Source organism: Cervus elaphus, chromosome 1 (assembly GCF_910594005.1).
Source record: "Cervus elaphus chromosome 1, mCerEla1.1, whole genome shotgun sequence".
Lineage (NCBI taxonomy): Eukaryota > Metazoa > Chordata > Mammalia > Artiodactyla > Cervidae > Cervus > Cervus elaphus.
Window position 1 is genome coordinate 86096220 of NC_057815.1, and position 21438 is coordinate 86117657.

Consider the following 21438-nt stretch of genomic DNA (forward strand, 5'->3'; position numbering starts at 1 on the left):
ACAGAGGACTTGGGCGAAAACAGGGGACCACACAGTATCTGCAAAGTTGTTTTGTTGTTTAGTTGCTAAGTTGTATCCAACTCTTCTGTGACTCCATGGACTGTAGCCTGCCAGGCTCCTCTGTCCATGGGATTCTCCAAGGCAAGAATACTGGAGTGGGTTGCCATTTCCTCCTCCAGGATCTTCCCAACCCCGAGGTTGAACCCACATCTCCTGCATTAGCAGGCATATTCTTCACCACTGAGCCACCAGGGAAGCCCTATCTATAAAATGGGTGCTGCTTATTAACCTGGGAGGAAACAGTGAAATCCCTTTTGGTTTAGAAGCAATCTTTCTGGGAAAAACAGAAGTTTGGGGGAAAGTTTTAAATGGAGCAAATGCCCAAGAGGATCAGCTTGGGGAAGAAAAAGAGAACCCAAGAATGTGTAGAATAAGGCACAATTCTTGGAACAAGATTAGGTTCCGACAGATGCTTTAGGTTGGTCGTTTCTGCTCTATGGATTAGTAACAGGGGAGAGAAAAAAAATGACCTGAAGGAAGACATAAAGCTCTCCTCCTTCAGTCCTGAAAAAAGACATCACGTTCCTTTCCCCTCATCCATGACAGTTTTGAGGCTTGGATCCCCTTTCTCTGGGGATAAGAGACTGACAAGAGCCACTGTTTCCAAATGTAGCTGCAACCTCCCATCCCACTCTAATCCTGGCCCTGCCAGGAGAGAAAGAGCTTGGCGCCAATGGCTCTTGGATAAATGCAGCTCAGAGGAAGGGGACAACAATGGGAGAGCTGTGTAGTCAATAGCAGGCTCTCCAAGACACAAGGACAAGGAGCATTTGACCTTTTGGGGAGGCTGCCTCGCAGCTCATCTCTCATCTGCACCCGGGGTCTCACCTGCTCTCTCAGAGTTAACGTATCATAAGAGCTGTCTGCTCAGGCAGACAGAATAAAAACAGTCATCTTCTCTTGACAGCCTCCTCTCTATGTTGGGCTCTTCTTTCTGTCTCTCTTCTCCTGCTGCTTCCTCTGAGGCTCAAGAGATTCATATTTAGGGCCTGAATGGAGGAACTGCTGTTATATGGAAATATCCGCACAGAATCCCAGGCCAGTTCTGTTGGTTAGCTTAGCTTTGCGGTCAAATCCCAGAGGCCAAGAGATGGAAGGTGGGACTTTCCTGGTGGTCCAGTGGTTAAGAATCTGCCTGCCAGTGCAGGGGACATGGGTTTGATTCCTGGTCTGAGAAGATCCCACATGCTGCAGGGTCACTGAGCCCATGCACCACCACTACAGAAGCCTGACCACCCTAGAGCCGGAGCTCCACAAGAGAAGCCACCACAATGCATCGCAAGGTGAGAAGAGTCCCAGCTCAGTGCAACTAGAGAAAGCAGCATTGAAGACCCAGGCAGCCAAAAATAAAAATAAAGTAAGAAATTTTACAAAAGAGAGAGAGATGGAGGGTGGTTCTCGGGACAGACCATCACACACCATCTCTCCAGCATCCTTCTTGGGAGCCCTGATGTGAGAGACTCGGCGCTGATCCAGCCCAACAATGAAGAAACAAAAAAATCAACCAGCACACCGGGGGCGAGCAGGCCAGACATGCCATCGACTTAAACAAGGAACAGCCTCTTACTGCAAAGCATTGTATTTCTTTTCCCCCAGTCAGAAATCATACCCTTCTTCACCCGTGAGAAAGTTCTAAGACTTTATTCCATTGGAGTTCCGGTTTATTCCTGCTCATTCCTTTCTGAAAATTTCCCCTAGAAGGCTTAGGAACATGTCTACAAAGGGCAAACCTTCAAAACAACCAAGGAGGAACTAATCTCGTTTGCAAGTTTCTCCATATCCAAGATGAAAGGTTCATGGGAACAGGTCTCCTTGCGGACATTCGCTCAACAGTCAAGTTGAAGAACCTGCCTCGGGTCCCTTCTTTTCAAAGTAAGTCACATGGTCTTGGCGACAGCACTAAATGCCCAGGTGTGTAGGTGTGGGTGTGTTTGGAGATGAAATCCTGCCTGTATTTTGGCAGAGGGATCTTTTTTAAAAAATTCATAGTTCTATGTCCATTGGCTACTTGTCTTCAATTCTCCTCTCTGTGATTTCACACTAGAGAAGTCAGTAGCAATTTGGTTGATTGTATAGTGCCAGACCTCCCTGGGGCTCTGTCCGCCAATCAACAGTTCCCATTATGCAGCGCTTACTATTTACCTGGTAGTGCAGTCAAGCTTTATTTACAGTATCCCATCCAGTGCACAATTCTATATAGTATTGTAATTATCCGTTTTTTACAGATCATAAAAGAACTCAGAGAAGATGTGAGTGGTCCTAAAAGTAAGAAATAGCAGAGGCCAGGATTCAGAATCTGGTCTGGCTCCAGAGCCAAATTCTTAATGACAGTGTTCTATTATCCTGGAACTCATTTACCTGCTGATTGACTCTACCATCTCCGTGAAGACTTCCTGAGTCCATCGCCTGCCTCAGGCAGGACCAGCTCTTGACATCCAGGAAATCGGGATAGGAGTGCTTGCTAAAGGGCAGTGCATCTCACTCAAGATCCCATTAGCTCTTCTGATCACCAAGTCCAGGACCAGAAGTCCTCTCTCCTGAGGCCCGCCAGTCTCCTGGGAGGTCACTAGCAACAGGCACTGCATTCGGAGTCTCCGTCATTCAGTGGTCAAGTGTGCCGGCCTGGAGGGAGTCACCTCCGGATTAGAACAGCAGTTCCACCTTGGAGCAGGCCCCTTTATTGCACTAAACTCAGTTTCCTCACATGTAAAAGAGGAAAAAACCACATTGCCCTGCCTCCCATAGGATAGTCTGAATGATCAAAGGAAATAATAGAGATGAAGTGCTTTGTTGGCATATCATCTGACACTAAGATTTAGTAGGTAGAAATCAGGTATGTTGGTATTGGAGACATAGGTCAACATTTTCACACAGTGAAAATCAGATGTGCAGGGGAAAAAAATTAGCTTGCTTTTCTTTATTGGACGTTAAGTAGCATCATATGAAGTGACCCCATGCCATTAATGATTGAAGAAGTAGTGAAGTGGAGGAGCCTCTCCTCTCTGCTCTGTCCTCTCTGATCTCTGCAAGAAACGCCTCTACCGTCCCTTCTTGTTGGGTGGAAGTTACTTGTACATCATACCTTCCCTCATTCTTACTCAGGGGACATCATTGCCCAGGCGGCCCCTCCTCTCTCCTCTCACGTGACAGAGTCACTCTTTTCCTCTCCCATGGCTCATCCTAAATGGCAGACAGGATGTAGGGAAAGATGTGGACATTCCAATAGTGCTATGAAGATTAAAGGATACTTCACAAACTCCTTAAGTTAAGAAATTCCATAGTAGAATGGAGATGAGATCCATTTCATATTTATCGGATTTGAAAAATTATATAGTCTGGGTAATACCAGTGTTATGGAAGATGTAGAAATTCCCCTCAAATGACTGAAAAAAAAAACTTGTCACAATTGCCCTGAAGAGTAACCCTCTACTATGTGATTCCAATCTACCTCTTTCCCAACTCTGAGAATCATTGATCTTCAATACTTGGAATGTGCCTGGAGCTTCCATATATATATATATATATATATATATATATATATATATATATATATACACACACACACATATATACATACATACACATATATACATATTTGTATATATATATATATATACACATATATATAGATATATATTGCACTCCACAGATACTGTGTTTTGTACAAATTAAAGGTTTGTGGCAACCCTGCATTGAGCAAGTCTAGTGGTGCCATTTTTTCCAACAGTATTATTTTTAAGTATGTGTATTGCTTTCTTAGACATAATGCTATTGCACATTTAGTGGACCACAGTGTGGTATAAACATAACTTTTACATGCACTGGAAAACCAAAAAAAAAAATTTCTTGTGGCTTTCTTTATTGCGATTACTTTATTGCAGTGGTCTGGAATTGAACCTGCAATGTCTTCAGTCAGTTCAGTCACTCAGTCTTGTCCAACACTTTGAGACCCCAAGAACTGCAGCATGCTGGGCTTCCCTGTCCATCACCAACTCCCGAAGCCTGCTCAAACTCATGTCCATCGAGATGGTGATGCCATCCAACCATCTCATCCTCTGTTGTCCCTTTCTCCTCCTGCCTTCGATCTTTCCCAGCATCAGGGTCTTTTCCAGTGAGTCAGTTCTTCACATCAGGTGGCCAAAGGATTGGAGTTTCAGCTTCAGCATCAGTCCTTCCAATGAACATTCAGGACTGATTTCCTTTAGGATTGACTGGTTTGATCTCCTTGCAGTCCAAGGGACTCTCAAGAGTCTTCTCCAACACCACAGTTCAAAATCATCAGTTATTCAGTGCTCAGGCTTGTTTATGTTCTAACTCTCACATTCATACATGACCACTAGAAAAACCATAACTTTGACTAGGTGGACCTTTGTTGGCAAAGTAACTTCTCTGCTTTTTTTTTTTTTTTTGTCTCTGCTTTTTAATATGCTGTCTAGGTTGGTCACAGCTTTTCCTCCAAGGAGCAAACGTCTTTTAATTTCATGGTTATAGTCGCCAACTGCAGTGATTTTGGAGCCCAAGAAAATAAAATCAGTCACTGTTTCCACTGTTTCACCATCTATTTGCCATGAGGTGATGGGACTGGATGCCATGATCAATATCTTCAAGGTATGCCTGTATATATATACCTTATATATGTGTGTGCATGTGTATCTTATATATATATATATACACATATATATACTCTTTTGTATATAAATATAAATGCAGTATGTGTGTATGTATATATATATATATATCTTCCTGCTATTTTTCTGAGGAAAGGGACTGCTTATGAAGCAAGCTGGCCTGAAATCAGAGCCCGCAGAATTGAAATAGCTGAGCACTTGCTTAAGAAGAGCTTGTTCTTGTTCTAGATCTACTATTGTTGCCTTCTGTATGCCCCTGAATGAAGTGCTTCACCCCTGGGAACCTCAACTGTCTCGTCTAGGACATGAGAACAATAATAATCCATGTCCTACATACCACACATGTGTGCATATGTATGTATAGTTGGCTGTTGCGCAGATAAAAGGGGTGTTGTGTGGAGAAGCTTAGTGGATTATAAAATGCTATGCAATTTGAGTTATTCATTCGATTACTCTTAGAATCTTTCTTTATGTGAGTCACACCATAAAAGAATCTGAAGCAAAAGTTCGTTATGTATGCATAGTTTATTTGGAAACATTATCCCTGGGAGCTGGAAGAAGTAAGGGACGGGGGAGTGAAATAGGAAAAAAGGAATGACCAATACAAGGATGTATTTTTTTTTCACAGTTTTCTGTGATTTAAGGCCACATTTGACAGTTTTTCATAGAATATAGCACAAGTGACTAATCTCTCTCATGCTTCCTGCATCTTCAACTTAAATTCCACCTCAATCTAGTTCTAATGGGTTTTTTTCCAGTAAGCTAGGAGATACCCAGAAAGATTACCCTCCCAGAAAAAAACAGGCACACAAAAAGACCTCTTTGCTCTTCTCTTTCTTCTGGCTGTAGACAGTTTTGTGGGTACATAGCTAGATGCTCTATGTGAAATTGTTGAATGAATGAATGACTTTTTTTTTTTCTGAGACACCACATTGATCAGTGGGTTGTAGGTAGTCAAGAGAAGATTCAGTCCCAAAACAATCCTTTGGTATTCTCACAAGGACGTGTTTTGAGTTGGCCACCACAATGGGCTACCGGTTACTGGCTTCCCCAGAACCTTCCTGGACACATACCGAAGTGCATATCAGAGCCATCCTCCAGGAAAGTAAAAGAGGAGTGTTTTATGTATCAGTTTCTGTCTCATCATGAGGAGCACCACGGAGTCACTGACTTCTTTGCATTTGAGGGGTGCCTCTATTCCCATAGGTGGCTGGTATCATTAAGTCAGAGGGGTCCTTGGTGAGAAGTAGGAGAGAAGAGCACTTGGGTAGGCCCTACATGAAGCTGGTCTCAGTCTGCAGAACCAGTTGCAACACAATAGCTGGGGTAAATGGCTTGAGATGATCTGAAGCAGACAAGGAATGTCCTGCAGAGCCCTGTTGAAAGATTATCAACTTTATTATCCCTCATCGGGTTAACAAAGAAATGCAAGCACAAAGTCATTACAATTTAGAGAAGGACAGGGTTCTAAATTACCTTTTTCTTATCTTGCAGGCAAACAGATGGTCACGTGATCCCATTTTCCCAACCCTCTGCCATTCGCCCCCAGCCCTTCCTCTCTCCTTGACCCATCCTTCAGTTACAAGATGTAGCTTAATGTAAAATCCACAGTTCAAAGATTCTTCAAGAGAGCTCAAGGTTGGCTGGATTTTTTTCTCTTTTTTCTTGTGGAATGAAATGAAAAAATATAATTGGAAACCTTGATGGTTGCATGAGCACAATTTCCTGTCTTCCCAACTGTAGCAGGGAGGTAATTCAGGCATTTTGAACTGCCATTCTGAGGCAGTCGTTCCTGATCCGTAATCAGTCAAGTGATGTACAAATTAGCATTTGGATGGCTTTGTTAGCCACATTTGAGCAAAAAGTCTCAATGGACACTGTTGTCCAGAGAAAAAGTGTGTCAAATACCTTGGTGTCAGACGTATAAGGATTCCTTTTCTTGCTTTGACACATGCTGCTAAGTGACATTAGCCACCATCACCCACCAAAAAAGACGCCTATATTTCCCCATCTGTAAAAAGGAACGTATATCACAGAGTGGACTTCCCTGTTGCTCTCACGGTAAAGAAATTGTCTGCAATGCAGGAGACTCAGGTTCAATCCCTGGGTCGGGAAGACGCCCTGGAGAAGGGAATGGCAACCCACTCCAGTACTCTTGTCTGGAGAATCGCAGGGGCAGAGGAGCCTGGTGGGCTACAGTCCGTGGAGGTGCAAAGAGTCAGACACGAATGAACGGCTAACACTACTACTACTATATCACAGAGTCATAGGAAAGATGAGAAATTAGAGATGATATGTGTTCTCACCTAAAACGATGCCTAGGAAATAGGAAGCATTCAATAAATCACATTATCATCATCACCACCACTGTTATTTTGGTTAACCTTTAAACTTCTGATGCTTCTTACAGAAAATCTAAGCTGATGTTCCCAGCTCCAAAGTTGAGATCAGTGACAAGCGAGAGAGGAAAGTCAGATCTACTAAACAAAGCATAGGAGCTCAGTCCATTCAAGCAACATTTATTGAGCACCTATTGTATGCCAGGCCCTGTGCTAGGTACTGCGGCGATTACAGACATGGTGAAGGCTCACCATTTGATGGACAGACACTTACTCTCCACTATTGTCCAATGTTTTTTTTCTTTAAATTTACCCTCTTTTAGTTATCTATTTCTGCTAACTTCCAAGAAATGATGATTGTGAAATTCTAAATTTGACGTGATAATTTCACATTTTTCTAACCCAGTTAATATCCTGTAAATAAACAATATTCAGCTTGTGCTATGATTTAAAAAAAAAAAGTCATACAAGCCACATATTTGGAAACATTAACCCAGTACAATGCCAAGGACAGAAACATGTCAAACAGAAAAACAGGTAAATAAATGAATGAGTATATATTGATCCACCAGCCCTGAGCCCGACCCTAATAAGAACCTAGGTGGGAGACTGAGGCTCTCAGACTGACTTCTGAAATCCCTTCCTGGGCTAATAAGTTATTGTCCATTAAATGAACTCATTAATCAATCAATCCTATACCTACAGCTAGAAAGTGGAAGAAAAGGAGGGAACAGGATTCTGATAGCCCTGACTTGGTCACACAAAGTGTGTTTTTACAAAAAGACATTTCAGGAATTCCCTGACCGTCCAGTGGTCATGACTCCCCACTTCCACTGCAGGTAGAACAGGTTTGGTCTATTTTGAAGAATGAAGCTCCCACATGCTGTGTGATGTGAACGAAAATAAAATAAAATAATAGTAAAAGGCAGACATTTGTAATCGTCAGGCAGCAGTTACGAGCTCCTTCCTTGGCTGCATCTGGAGTTGTGTGAACATCCTTCTTCTCGTGGTCCATTAGCTCCCAGGAAACAAGTGAAGGGTCTGGCCACTGTCCTTTACTGGATCTTTGTGTCCCTCAAGGGAAAGTGCTTTCAGGCTGAGTGCCAATGGAATTGGAAGCCATCTTTTCTTTGGTCGTTTTCATCAACACCCCTTAACCCTCCCACGTCCAGCTGCTGCCTGGGCTCTGGGTGAGCATTCACACAGGAGGAGGGGGCTTCAGTGAGGAACAAAGAGAGCATTCAGATTTCTTTTTTCCTTCACAGCACACTCTGTGTCTGTACCAAGCAAGTCTCAGTGTTAAGTTTAAACGACTTTTTTTTTTTTCTTCTTTTGCTCACAATGTGTACTTATTAGTTAGTGTCAGACCTAAAAGCTATATTCAGTTCAGTCGCTCAGTCCTGTCCGACTCTGTGCGACCCCATGAATCACAGTACGCCAGGCTTCCCTGTCCATCACCAACTCCCGGAGTTCACCCAAACCCTGTCCATCAAGTCAGTGATGCCATCCAACCATCTCATCCTCTGTCATCCCCTTCTCCTATGGCCCTCAATATTTCCCAGCATTAGGGTCTTTTCAAATGAGTCAGCCCTTCACATCAGGTGACCAAAGTATTGGAGTTTCAGCTTCAACATCAGTCCTTCCAGTGAACACCCAGGACTGATCTCCTTTAGGGTAAAAGGAGTATAAAGGCTATATACTCTGGTACAATGGAAATACCATGACTGTTAGAAAAGTCCCAATTTTTAACCCACATTTTGCTATATACCCCCTGTGGGATCTCAGGTAAACAAGGAACCAGTGAACTTCAATTTTAGTTCCATAAAAGGAATATAGCAGGAGATGATCACCCAACCTGTCTCACTATGAAAATCCAACCATGGGGACGTGCCCTCCTTTATTTTTGTTTCATTGATAGTGGTACAACCTACTCATGAGAAAAGAACCATCCACTCTGTCCCTAACTGCTCCCTATCTATTCCCTCCAGAAGGAAATAAATATTTTTCTTCTAGGGGAGAAGAGAGTAGTCTTAAGTTTGTTTTGCCTTTGTTTTGTTTTTAAGATTGAGGGTTTTTCCCCCAGGTGCTAATGGTTTGGGATGTTGACAATTGTGCATGAAATTGCAAGATAGAGGAAGTGTGTATGTTTTTCCTGTTGGGGGCATGGTGAGGACTTGAAGGGGGTGAGAGATGGAACACACTGAGTCTGGAGTGGCTTGCTGTGGCTTGATCTGACACTGGAGAGTTTTCCAGAAAGCCTCTCTGCCATTCCCACCATCCGTCTCAATATACACCCATGGGATATGGTCTGAGAGCCCAGTAGCCACATTGACTGAAGTTTTGCTGGGTGACTGGCCCACTGGTACTCAAGAGAGAACTCATAGTAGGCACCTGAGTCCTGCCATCAAAGCCAGTCTCTAAGAAAGAGGGAACTGTTCCACCTGCAGCAGCCTTGCCTGGTGGCCTCCCAGCAGAAATGATGGATGACCACGTCCACAAGGATTCACCCTGTTGTCCACATCACCTGTGCAGGTAGGTGGCTCCCTACAAAGTTCTAATGCAGTCGACTCTATTAGAAGGAAACGTGCCTGAGCATGAGATGGTTAATAAATGCTACAGTTAGATGAGAATTATGTCCCTTCACCTTTTGGGGATTTTAGGGGATTTGTTTGGGTTTTGCTTTCTGGTTTTTTTGGCCACACAGTGTGGCCTGCAGGATCCTAGCTCCCCAACCAGGGATTGAACCCCAGCCCCCAGCCGTGGAAGCACAGAGTCCCAATCACTAGGACCGCCAGGAGATTCCTACCACCTTAAAAGTATCTTTTTAGGGACTTCTCTAATGATCCAGTGGTTAAGACTCTGTGATTCCAGTGTCTTCCACTGAAGGGGGCTTGGGTTCATTCCCTGGTTAGGAAACTAAATACCACGTTCTGTGCCGTCCAGACAAAAAAAAAAAAAAAAAAGGTGGGGGGGGGGTTCTTTTAAGATTTGAATAAGCCAACAGAAAAAGAGAAAAAACCTGTTTGATTATTTACATCTTCTTCCTTTATCTGCACATTACCCACTCTGAGTTTTGCCATGGCCAAGGAAATGACTAAATTCAACAGCTCTGCCCCCGATATTGTGATGTCATCTCTGATTATACCAATACCTTTTTCTTTTTGAGTTGAAGAAAAGGCAACCCTGGTGATCCCAGAAGCGAAACTCAGGATAGCCTGTTCACAAACTTGAAAATATAGACTGTCCGAAGAAATGTTATTCCATTTTGGATTCCTTTTATTAGGACATACCAGCATTAACACATTAGAAACACTGTTGATGTTGGTACTAAGAACATACTTAAGAAGGGAAAAAAGGAACTATGTACCAATACTCCCTGAAACCTTCTGACCCTACCCTTGACTCTCTTCTTTGTGAAGGGGAGAGGGGAAGTGTAGGCATTTGGGAGATGGCCCAAAGGAGGAAAATGGCACATTATATTCTGGACATTTCTGGATTTAATATTTGCAGGTAATACAGAAGGTTCAGAATATGGAATAACTCTTAAGGCCATTCAGTCAGAATTTGAACCCTGGGTCACAAAACTGGTGTTCTGGACCAAATCATTTAATGGGTGAGTCTAATGGATCATCTGACCTCAGCCTCCCAAGGCCACTGCTTCTCCTCTGGATTCAGTAACTTTCATGGAGTTATAAAAGAAAAATACTGCTTAGTATCAAGAAAGCCAACTACTGGTGCTGCCACTGGAAATAAAGAGATCTAAGAAAGCAATGACTTCATCAGAAAACAGAACTTGTGGATAAATTAAAGAACAGGGAAAACTGGGATCAATTGCAAACCAGAAACTCGGGTATGCTAGAAATGTGATTTTAAGTTTAATTTCTATTTCAATCTCCAATTCCAGTTAGTGAAGGGCAGGGAAGTCTGGCGTGTTGCAAAGAGTCAGACATAACTTAGTGACTGAACAAGAGAGCGCCCTCAAAGTGGCTGTGCATACAGAACTGAAAAGATGGTCCCTCTTTCACAACAGGCTGATGTGGGGGCTCTCTAATTCAAAAAGATTCCCCCTTCCCCAGGAAAAATAGGAGAGTAGACAGAGCTTAATTTGAGATGTACTAGAGGTTCTCATCACTTCAGAGATATCTTTATTTCTTGCCTATATTTGGAACCTGAAATTTCATGATTTATGCTTTAATCTTTTTGTACCTTTACTATTATATTTTTTCTTCTTCAAGAGTCTTGGGGTGATGATAATGTCTCAAGCCTTTAGCAGAGATTAATTCCCACTTGAGTACTGGAGACAGTGTCATCTGAGATCAAGAGACCCAAACCTGAGGCTGCAACTGACCTGCTGGGCAATGAAGTCAGTTTCAAATTTCCTATCTATAAAATGAAGAGTCTGGACTGCTGCTCCACGTGACTCTGAAACAGCACTGAGTCCGAGGACACTGTGACTTATAAGACAATTGACAGACAAATGCCATTGAGAGAGGAAAATGGGATAGATGGGAAAGAGGACGAGGATGGAGTGTGGAAACAAGAGAAGGCCTGATTCAAGTTCGGTTCAGCGGCTCAGTTGTGTCCGATTCTGTGACCCCATGGATTGCAGCATGCCAGGCCTCCCTGTCCATCACCAATTCCCAGAGTTTACTCAAATTCATGTCCATTAAGTCAGTGATGCCATTCAAGCATCTCATCCTCTGTCATCCCCTTCTCCTCCCGCCTTCAATCTTTCCCAGCATCAGGGTCTTTTCAAATGAGTCAGTTCTTCGCATTAGGTGACCAAAGTATTGGAGTTTCAGCTTCAGCATCAGTCCTTCCAATGAATATTCAGGACCGATTTCCTTTAGGATGGACTGGTTGGAGCTCCTTGCAGTCCAAGGGACTCTCAAGCTCTTCTCCAACACCACAGTTCAAAAGTATTAATTTTTTGGCACTCAGCTTTCATTATAGTCCAACTCTCCCATCCACACACAACTACCGGAAAAACCATAGCTTTGACTAGACGGAGTTTTGTAGGCAGAGTAATGTCTCTGCTTTTTAATATGCTGTCCAGGTTGGTCATAACTTTTCTTCTAAGAAGCAAGCATCTTTTAATTTCATGGCTGCAGTCACCATCTGCAGTGATTTTGGAGCCCCCAAAAATAAAGTCTGTCACTGTTTCCATTGTTTCCCCATCTATTTGCCACGAAGTGATGGGACCAGATGCCATGATCTTAGTTTTCTGAAGGCTTTGTAAAAAGGCAGGCCAGAGGGCCTCCATATTCAAACTTTGTCTGTTTCCCAATTGAGTCCCTAGCTGCTTCACCTCTCCCCTGCCCATCCCCTTGTCTCCATCTGCAAAGACAGGTGTGCAACCATGAAACCCAGATGGATAGGTTTACACGTGCCACCTATCCTGACAGCAGCTCCAACTTCGCCGCCCCTGCCTTTTCACCACACCCTGGCCACTCTCCATCCTCTGTGGCCTGTATATCATCTTTATAGGCTCAGGTACTAAAAACCAGGAAGTTATTAAAGCCCAGGTCTGGCAATTTCACTGAACTTGACAGATCATTAAGAAGATTCATTCTAAATACATTCAGACCAGCTCTGGCACTTTCCCCAGGCCTGAAAGATAGACTCTCATCACACAGGGCAGAGGAAAGCTAGCTTTGTTATATCAGCCGCTCCTTGCTTCTGACTGCCACAGACTCCGTTGGCACACAATTCCCAGAGCAAGAACTGGAATTGTAGATCCTGGTAGCCAGTTTTCTCATCATGGAGCAGCTCTTTCTGTAACAGGTGGCTTTGAACTACCTGTATTTGCATATGGTTTGCTTATATAGGAGACATAATTGACATTTGTTTCTTGTCAGTTTTTTGTCACTTCTCAAGCTGATGTTTTTGGGGCTATTTTTGTTTTGTGATTATGTGGCTTGATTTTATTTCTTGGTCTACATATACATGAATTGAAAGTGTTAGTCAGTCAGTCATGTCTGACTTTTTGCGACCCCATGGACTGCAGCCTGCCAAGCTCCTCTGTCCATGGAATTCTCCAGGGAAGAATACTAGAGCAGGTAGCCATTCCCTTCTCCAGGGGATCTTCCCAACCCAGGATTGAATTCACGTTTCCTACATAGCAGGCAGACCCTTTATCATCTGAGCCACCAGGAAAGCCCCTACCTATATACATAAGTGACCATAAGCCCCTTTATATCAAATGTAAAGAGCAGAAGTCAAGAAGATAAGCAAAGCCAATAGATTTTGAAAACCACCTATTCCAGTGGTGTTCTATCTGGTATGTATAGGGCACTCAATATATTTTTTAATTAATGAAGGAACAAATGAATGAATAAATCCTTACTCCAAATGAGCTCTTAATTAGATGTGTGTATCGATCAGTTGCTACTGCATTATAAACAACCACAAACATATCAGTGTCACACAATAAGTTTATTATTAATATGTGTCTGGCTATGCCTTATGTATCGCACTCTGGGGATCAGGCTAGAAGAACTGCAACTTCCTCGGGCATATTCTTCTTGTAGCTGAATCTGAAAGCTGTCAGGACGGGTGAGTAGAAAGAGCAATGCCTCTCTAAGGTCAGGTTCAGAAAAGGTAACTTGTCACATCTATTCACATTTCGTTGGCCAAAGCATATCATAAAGCCAAGTCCAACATCAATGAATATCTGCCCCCTACCAAAAAATCTAATCTATCAAATACAGAATAGGAGCTACAGCTGCCCTGGTTGATGGTTAGGACCAACCAGCCCAGAATCTTCTCTAGATATCTAGTTTCTCTCTCCTGCCTCTTACGGTGGTTCCTGAGATGCTTCATCAGAAACCAGGACCCAAGAGGACACAATTTAAAAAGAAAATCAGTGATTATATTTGCTCTGGATAGGATAACAAAGCACTTCTCAGGTGGCATTAGTGGTAAAGAACCATCCTGCCAATGCAGGAGACGTAAGTGATGCAGATTCGATCCCTGGGTTGGGAAGATCCCCCGGAGGAGGGCACGGCAACCCACTCCAGTATTCTTGTCTGGAGAATTCCAGTGACAGAGGAGCCTGGCAGGCTACTGTATATAGGGTCACACAGAGTCAGACACAACTTAAGTAACAGCACAGCATAACAGCTTGGTACCAAAGTAACAGGCTCAGGAGAGGAGAGGGAATTCTAGGCTGAGAGAACAGGATAAACAAAAGACAGTTGTTGTTGGGTTTATACATATGAAATGAAAGTGAAAGTCGCTCAGTTGTGTCCAACTCCTTGTGACCCCTTGGACTATAGAATCCATGGAATTCTCCAGGCCAGAATACTGGAGTGAGTAGTCTTTCCCTTTTTCCAGGGGCTCTTCCCAACCCAGGGATTGAACCCTGGTCTCCCACATTGCAGGTAGATGGTTTACCAGCTGAGCCATATATATATATATATATATAAAATCCCTATCACCAAGTACCATCCTTGGTACATTGTAGGTACTCCTTAATCAATGTTTCACAAAAGCAAACAAAAATCATAGTGAAAACAGGCTCCCTCACTGAACAAAACAGGGTGTAAAATGTTCAGCTAGGTTTACAATTTAAATTTAGTATCAAATACCCTTGATGTTTCATCCAAAAGGCTGTCAATGGAGCCAGTGTAATTAGGACTCTCAAGATGCAGACAATATTGTGTAAGAACCTCACACCTGGTTTGTTGGGAAGAGCAGAGCTAGTTTCCATGATCCTAAAATACCCCGAGAAATTACTAAAAAGATGTTGAGGCACAAGTGAACCAAGTAAACATACCCATTATGCAAATAATCCTTATGGAGCAAACGGAGCCAGATCCACAACCTTTGTCCAACTTTTCGGCCATTCCAGATCTTGCCTTTTGACCGCAAGATCCCTGGGTTGGATGACCCACTTTCCAAACTATTGATATTTAGCCACTGCTTGGGCAAGTGTTCATGCAGTCCAACCAAAGGGCCATAAACTTCATGACCAGCCCACTCATCCTAGGTATAATAACCAGCAGCAATGAGGCTGGCTGTATTTATTAGATTGAGATGATTTCCAGGTAAGAGAATTCATTGCTGGAGAACTTCCCTCCCAGTTGCCCCAATGCAGCTTTTAAAATCTGGACTATTTCCCCTCATCCTAATGGGGCCACTTAGAGTTTATCATCCGCTGATAGGAAAAGTTATCTGCACAGCTGTGGATCCACATTAGTTATGCTCTGAGCAGGACAACACTGTAAATTATTTGCAATATGCTGGAACTCAACATGGCCTGAGTTTATAAATATGATATTAAACTCTTAAGAGGGAGTTGCAAACCTTTTATACAGCCATTAATTTTTAAAATGGTTTAGAAGTCCAAATTAGCAGCTGGAGGTGAGTGTCATCTTCCAAAAACAGATGGCATGGGCTTTTCTAAGAACAACAAGATCCCGAGATCAAATAGAAAGATTAGGACTTGGATGCCTTTTGGAAATCTACTTCAAAGCGCAGAATAATGAGTAAGATTCAAAGTGTTATTCCTAGAGGCTGCCCTGACCACCCCAGTACATGGTCTGAGATTCGCACTGAACTCCTATCACCTCGCTGCATGCTGTGCACCCTCAGTTGCTAAGTTGTGTTTGGCCCTTGCGACCCCATGGACTGTAGCCTGCCAGGCTCCCCTGTCCACGGAATTTTCCAGGCAAGAATACTGGAGTGGGTTGCCATTTCCTCCTTCAGGGGACCTTCCCGAGTCTCCTGTGTCTTCTGTACCGGCAGGCAGATTCTTTACTATGGCACACCTGGGAAGCCTTTGCTGCAAGCTATACTCATTTGAAAACTAGCCACACACAGTTTTGCAATATATACAAAATTTCAGTTCTCTTATTTACATCCTATTGTTTTTCCTGACTAAACACTGAAACACTAAATGACTAAAATACTTTTGCTTTGTATAACACCTTCTAGAAATATATTACAGAGAAAAAGTTCCCCATAATCTGACTTCACAAGGTAACCACTATTGACCATTTAGTGCAGAGTTTTTCAGATATTATTTTTGGTCCATGGACTGATATATATGTAGTTTTAAACAACAATTATACCATTTATACTATTTTACAATTTTCTTTTTTCCTGTTTCCTCAGTGTACACAGTAAGCTCTTTAAAGGCAAGGATTTTAGCTCAATAAATTATTTACTCCACTCTTATTAAATATCTACTATTTATTGTTGCTGTTGTTTTTAATCATTAAGTCACGGCTGACTTTGTGACCCCATGGACTGTAGCCCACCAGTCTCCTCTGTCCATGGGATTTCCCAGGCAAGAAAACTGGAGTGGTTTGCTATTGCCTTCTCCAGGGGATCTTCTGAATCCAGGGATCAAACCCATGTCTCTTATGTCTCCTGCATTGCCAGGCAGGTTGTTTACCACTAGCCCAAGTTGGGAAGCCACGTTTGGTCTATCTCACAACCTATTTTGGTAACTGAGGACGATCTATCTCATTACTTCTACCAAAACTTCCAGTTTAATCCTTCTGTATTGGTAGTACATCCTTAATCTTCCTTTTGAACCAATCCCAGAGACTACAGAAAGATAGTGAGAAAACAGCTAAAGTTGGATCAGTTGTCTGTTGCTGAGATAACAAACCACCTGAATCCAGTGGCTTAAGACAATAAGACTTTATTATGGTTAAAGGGTCTATGGGTCAGCAAGTAGCTCTTTTGGTCTCAGTTGGACACACAGATACATCCATGGGCAGCTCTGTGTAGTTTGGCATGGCTTTCTCACAGACGTGGGAGTCAGCCAACTCTCAGGACTTGTCCAGGATGACCATAGTGATGGAGACAAAGTCCAGGAGAGCACACAGGCTCTCCTGAGGTTCAGACCTGACCGGCACACTATCACTTCTACCCTGTTCTAGTGACTAAAGCAGAGGACAATACCAGCTCAAATTCAAGGGACTGGAAAAAAAGATTCCATCATCTCTTGGTGGGAGAAGCTTCAATGTCACATTGCAAAGAGCACTAATATAGGGAGATGTGAATAATTGGGGCCACTGTGCAGTCAGTCTGCACACTGGGTGTGGTGGAGAATCTTACTGTCCATGAAAATTCACTCTCCCTTCTTCCGCAGCAATAGAACTTCAACCAGCCATGTAGATTATAATTCAGTGTCCTTGGCAGTTAGGTGTGACCACAGATGGCTATGTTCTCCTTATGAGCTAAATATTCACCAGTGGAATCTGAGTAGAAGTGATTGTACCACTTAAAGATACCTGGACATGACTTCTGGGAGGTTCTACCCACTTCCTCACCAACTAGCATCTCCATGTAGCAATAACCCAGTATCGTTTATGCTGCTGCTGACAATGTGCTGGTGGATAGAGGAGTAATGTCTTGTGAGGAACTTGGAATCCAAATGACCAAGATAAGACCTGACCTGGCCTGCTCATATCAGGAATGTTATGTAAAGAGAAATTGACTTTTTGGCTCTCTAAACTGCTCTGTGTTGGGGCCTCTTTGTTACAGCAGCTGACCATCTCCTAATCAACACATTGGTTTAAGGAGAAGTACAATCTCCAGTCATCAGAAAACTGGGTCAACAGATCCTTTACTCTGAAGTTTTGTAGAGAGAACTCGAAGTCAGTCCTAAGACACCCATGGCCCAAAGCTTAAAAGAGAGAAAAAAAGAGCAATGATCTGAGTACTCCTTAGAATATTTGGGTTAGGAAGGCAGCAGTTGCGGGAGGTGGGGGTGCAGTTGGTGGGTATCATTCTCTGTCAAGTCTTGGTAAACATATTTATTCATCTAGAAGCTGGTACTCTTCTTATCTGATGACTCCACATCATGAATCTTTAACCTTTGCCTGAAGTACTTTTGATTATGATTGCTAGGGCTGCAAAGCGCCAGAACATTGAAATTCTGACATCACAAGTAACTGATGGAGAGTCTGTCACTAACTATACTTTCTTCCCAGCTGGAATCTCTGAAAATGCTGAGGGATGGTGGAAACTGACTTGAAGAGTGATCAAAGAGATCTTCCAAATTAAGAGGGACATTATTACTGAAGTTTAAAGGAGCCTGGTGACTAATAAAGGAGAATCAGATTGCTCCTCTATTTTTAAAATCTTCAAAGAACTCCTAATTTTAAACCTTAAACAAGGGCTACAAGGCCCTGAAGGGTCTAGCCCTTTACTACTGCACAGCCTCACTTCACCTCTCTTGCTTCCTCCTTCCTTTTATCCTCCCTGAGTGGCATCCTCAACGTCTCTTTATTGCACTCAATTTCCTTTTGGCCTTCTCTCTACCTGGATGACTTTCTCTAGATTCTCTGCCCAAATTCTGTTCCTATTTCAGATCAAAGCTCTCAGTTCCTCAGGGAAATCCTTCTTGAACACTCAGCCTGCGACAGAGACCTCTTTTACATTCTCACAGAACCCTTCATAGCACTACAATAATGATAAGTAACAAATAGTTCTTTACTGTTGAATACTAGACTGGATTTCCCAGGTGGCTCACCAGTAAACAATCTACTTGAAATGCAGGAGATGCAGAAGACCTGGGTTCAATCCCTGGGTAGGGACAATCCCCTGGAGGAGGGCATGACAACCCACTCCAGTATTTCTGCCTGGAGAATACCATGGACAGAGGAGCCTGGTGGACTACAGTCCATGGGGTTGCAAAGAGTTGGACGCAGCTGAAGCAACTGAGCAAGCACACTCTAGCCTAACAGTCCCTTGAGGACAGAAACTATGTCTGCTTTCTCAACTGCTATGTCTCAGTACCTAACAGAATAGACCCTAAATAAATACATATTTTTAAAATAATTGTTCCTTCTTCATTTTTTCAGCTGCACCATGTAGCTAGTGGGATCTTAGTTCTCCAACCAGGAATCAAACCTGGGCCATCAGCAGTGGAAGCACAGGGTCCTAACTACTGGACCACCAGAGAATTTCCTAGACCCTCAATTAATATTGAATGAAGGAATACATGGGCTTCCCAGTTGGCGCTAGTGGTAAAGAACCCACCTGCCAGTTCAGGAGACGCAAGAGACACAGGTTTGATTCCTGAGTCGGGAAGATCCCCTGGAGGAGGAAATGGCAATCCACTGCAGTATTCTTGCCTGGAGAATCCCATGGACAGAGGAGCCTGGTGGGTCGCAAAGGACCCCATGGGGTCTCAAAGAGTCTGACACGTCTGAAGCAACTTAGCTTGCTTGCTTGTTTGCTTGAAGGAATACATAAGTAGATGAATGGAGGAACAGTGTGTCAGAGACAGAAAGAAAGGGGACAGACAGACAGACAGACATAGCAAAAGGACAGGCAGAGAGCATCAGCTTGCCTCCTGATAGAGAGATTTGCATGTCGATGAGTTCCTTGGGGCACAACCCGCCCCCCAACTCCTGATTCCCAGAAGAGACAAACAACACCTCCTCTCCATGCCCAACTAGTAATTTCAGCTGTCAGGCAACTCACTCGTTCTCCCTGGAGAGACACAGCCCTGAGGAACTGGAATACACCCCCTGCGCATTCCGTTGTAAGAGCAGACACAGTGAATTAAATCAGCAGCCTGGGCTTAGGGACAAATTGCATTTGGAAATTGTATTTATGTATCAAAAAACTAATTACTGCCAAGTTCCACCTCAGTAGTACTTGATGATTTCATTATTAGATCTAATTGCACTTCTATTCAGGATAAGAGTTTACTGTCTTTAATTGATAATGGAAATTGAAGACACAAAAATGTGAATGGTTGTAAGGCCTCTTTCCTTCACTGATTTCTGGCTCATGGAAAACAAAGTAGACTTGACCACTTTTGGGCCAAATATGTAAAGATTTCTGTTATGTTTCCCCCCATTTTGTGGCTTTTGGGGTTCTGCTGTCCTCCAAAGACAAGACGACCTAACATTTTGTACCCACTTTTAGGAATACACCAAACATCACGAGATTTCACATCTTAAGTGTTCACTTTCACAAAACCACAAACATCTTGTTCCTACACCCATCCATCCTTCCTCTGACAGAAGACGCAGAGCAGTGGAAAATGCATTTCTTCATAAGCATTTGGAGAGTGGGCTGGTGCCTTTGTCCCCAGATTCAGAGCAGCTCCATTTCCAACTGGAATGGAAGGAGCTTCCAGCTAGGGTCAAGGAGTCACCAGCAGGAGAGGTGAGGCAGGATGTCACATCCATTCACCAAACCTTGGAGCATCAGGGTCTCCCGTCCCTCCGGATCCTGCCATATTTTAATGAAGTAAAGCACTGGATTTGTTCTGTTAACATTGTTTCTGATTTGTGGTTTTGTTGCATGGTGGAAAGGGCAGCCAGTTAGTATCTGTTTTTATTTATTTATTTGGCTGGGCCAGATCTTAGCTGTGGCATGCGAGATCTAGTTCCCTGATCAGGGATAGAACCCTAGCCGCCTGCATTGTGAGCTCCAGTGTTACCCACTGGATCACCAGGGAAGTTCCCAAAGATTGATTGATCAACTGATTTTTCGCTGTGCTGGGTCTTCGTTGCTTTGCCTGGGCTCTTGGGCTCTAGGCTTGAACTTCAGTGTTAATAGTCACGGCGCAGGGGCTTAGTTGCTCCAAGGCATGTGGGATCTTCCCAGATTAGGGATCAAATACCTGTCCTCTGCATTGGTGGGTGGATTCTTTACCACCAGACCACCAGGAAGACTTCACTGGTGACTCAGATAGTAAAGAAGCTGCCTGCAATGCAAGAGACCTGGGTTCAATCCCAGGGTCAGGAAGATCCCTTGGAGAAGGAAATGGCAACACACTCCAGTATTCTTGCCTGGAGAATTCCATAAACAGAGGAAGCTGGCGGGCTACAGTCCATGGGGTCACAAAGAGTCACACATGACTGAGCGACTAACATGAACAGACCTCCAGGGAAGCCCAAGAGCAGCCAGATAGTAGCTGAAGTACAAGAATTTGAACTCCCAAAAATCTAACAGGAAGAACCCAATCCCAACCTATACTCAGAAAGAAGGAACCTCTCTGCTTTGATAATGAATTTTAATTTTTTTTTAAATGGAAGAAAAAGATCAGGGCAACATCACATAGGGCTCTGAAGGCAGAAAATAAAAACAGCTGTGGAAAAATCCTGTGGCCTTTCTGCCACCTCCATGAAGGAGCAAATGCTGGCTGACTGGATGGATGGATGGATGGATGAATGGATGGATGAATGGATGGATGGATGGTTGGTTGGCATCTGTGTTTCCTTGTTATGACCAAGGCCCCTGTTTCCTGGCTTCCCACACCTTGACCTCTTTTGTTTGTTTGTTTTTAATTGGAGGAAAATTGCTTTACAAGGTTGTATTGATTTCTGCCATACAACAACCCTTTACCTCTTTGAGTGCTTCTGTTGGCTTGTGGCTCTTTAACCCAAGTCTGTGCAGTCAGTCAGTTGGAGGATGACAGCAGACATCCAAGG

The 21438-nt window shown here is 43.3% G+C and overlaps 1 long non-coding RNA gene across 1 annotated transcript in view; it reads right to left on the reverse strand.

The window, feature by feature from the left end:
* Positions 1 to 5867: 5867 nt before the first annotated feature.
* Positions 5868 to 21438, reverse strand: part of LOC122698550 — a 47469-nt gene continuing 31898 nt past the window's right edge. The window contains exon 3 of the long non-coding RNA XR_006342367.1: positions 5868 to 6064. This is a non-coding gene — a long non-coding RNA (uncharacterized LOC122698550). The remainder of the gene's footprint in view (positions 6065 to 21438) is intronic.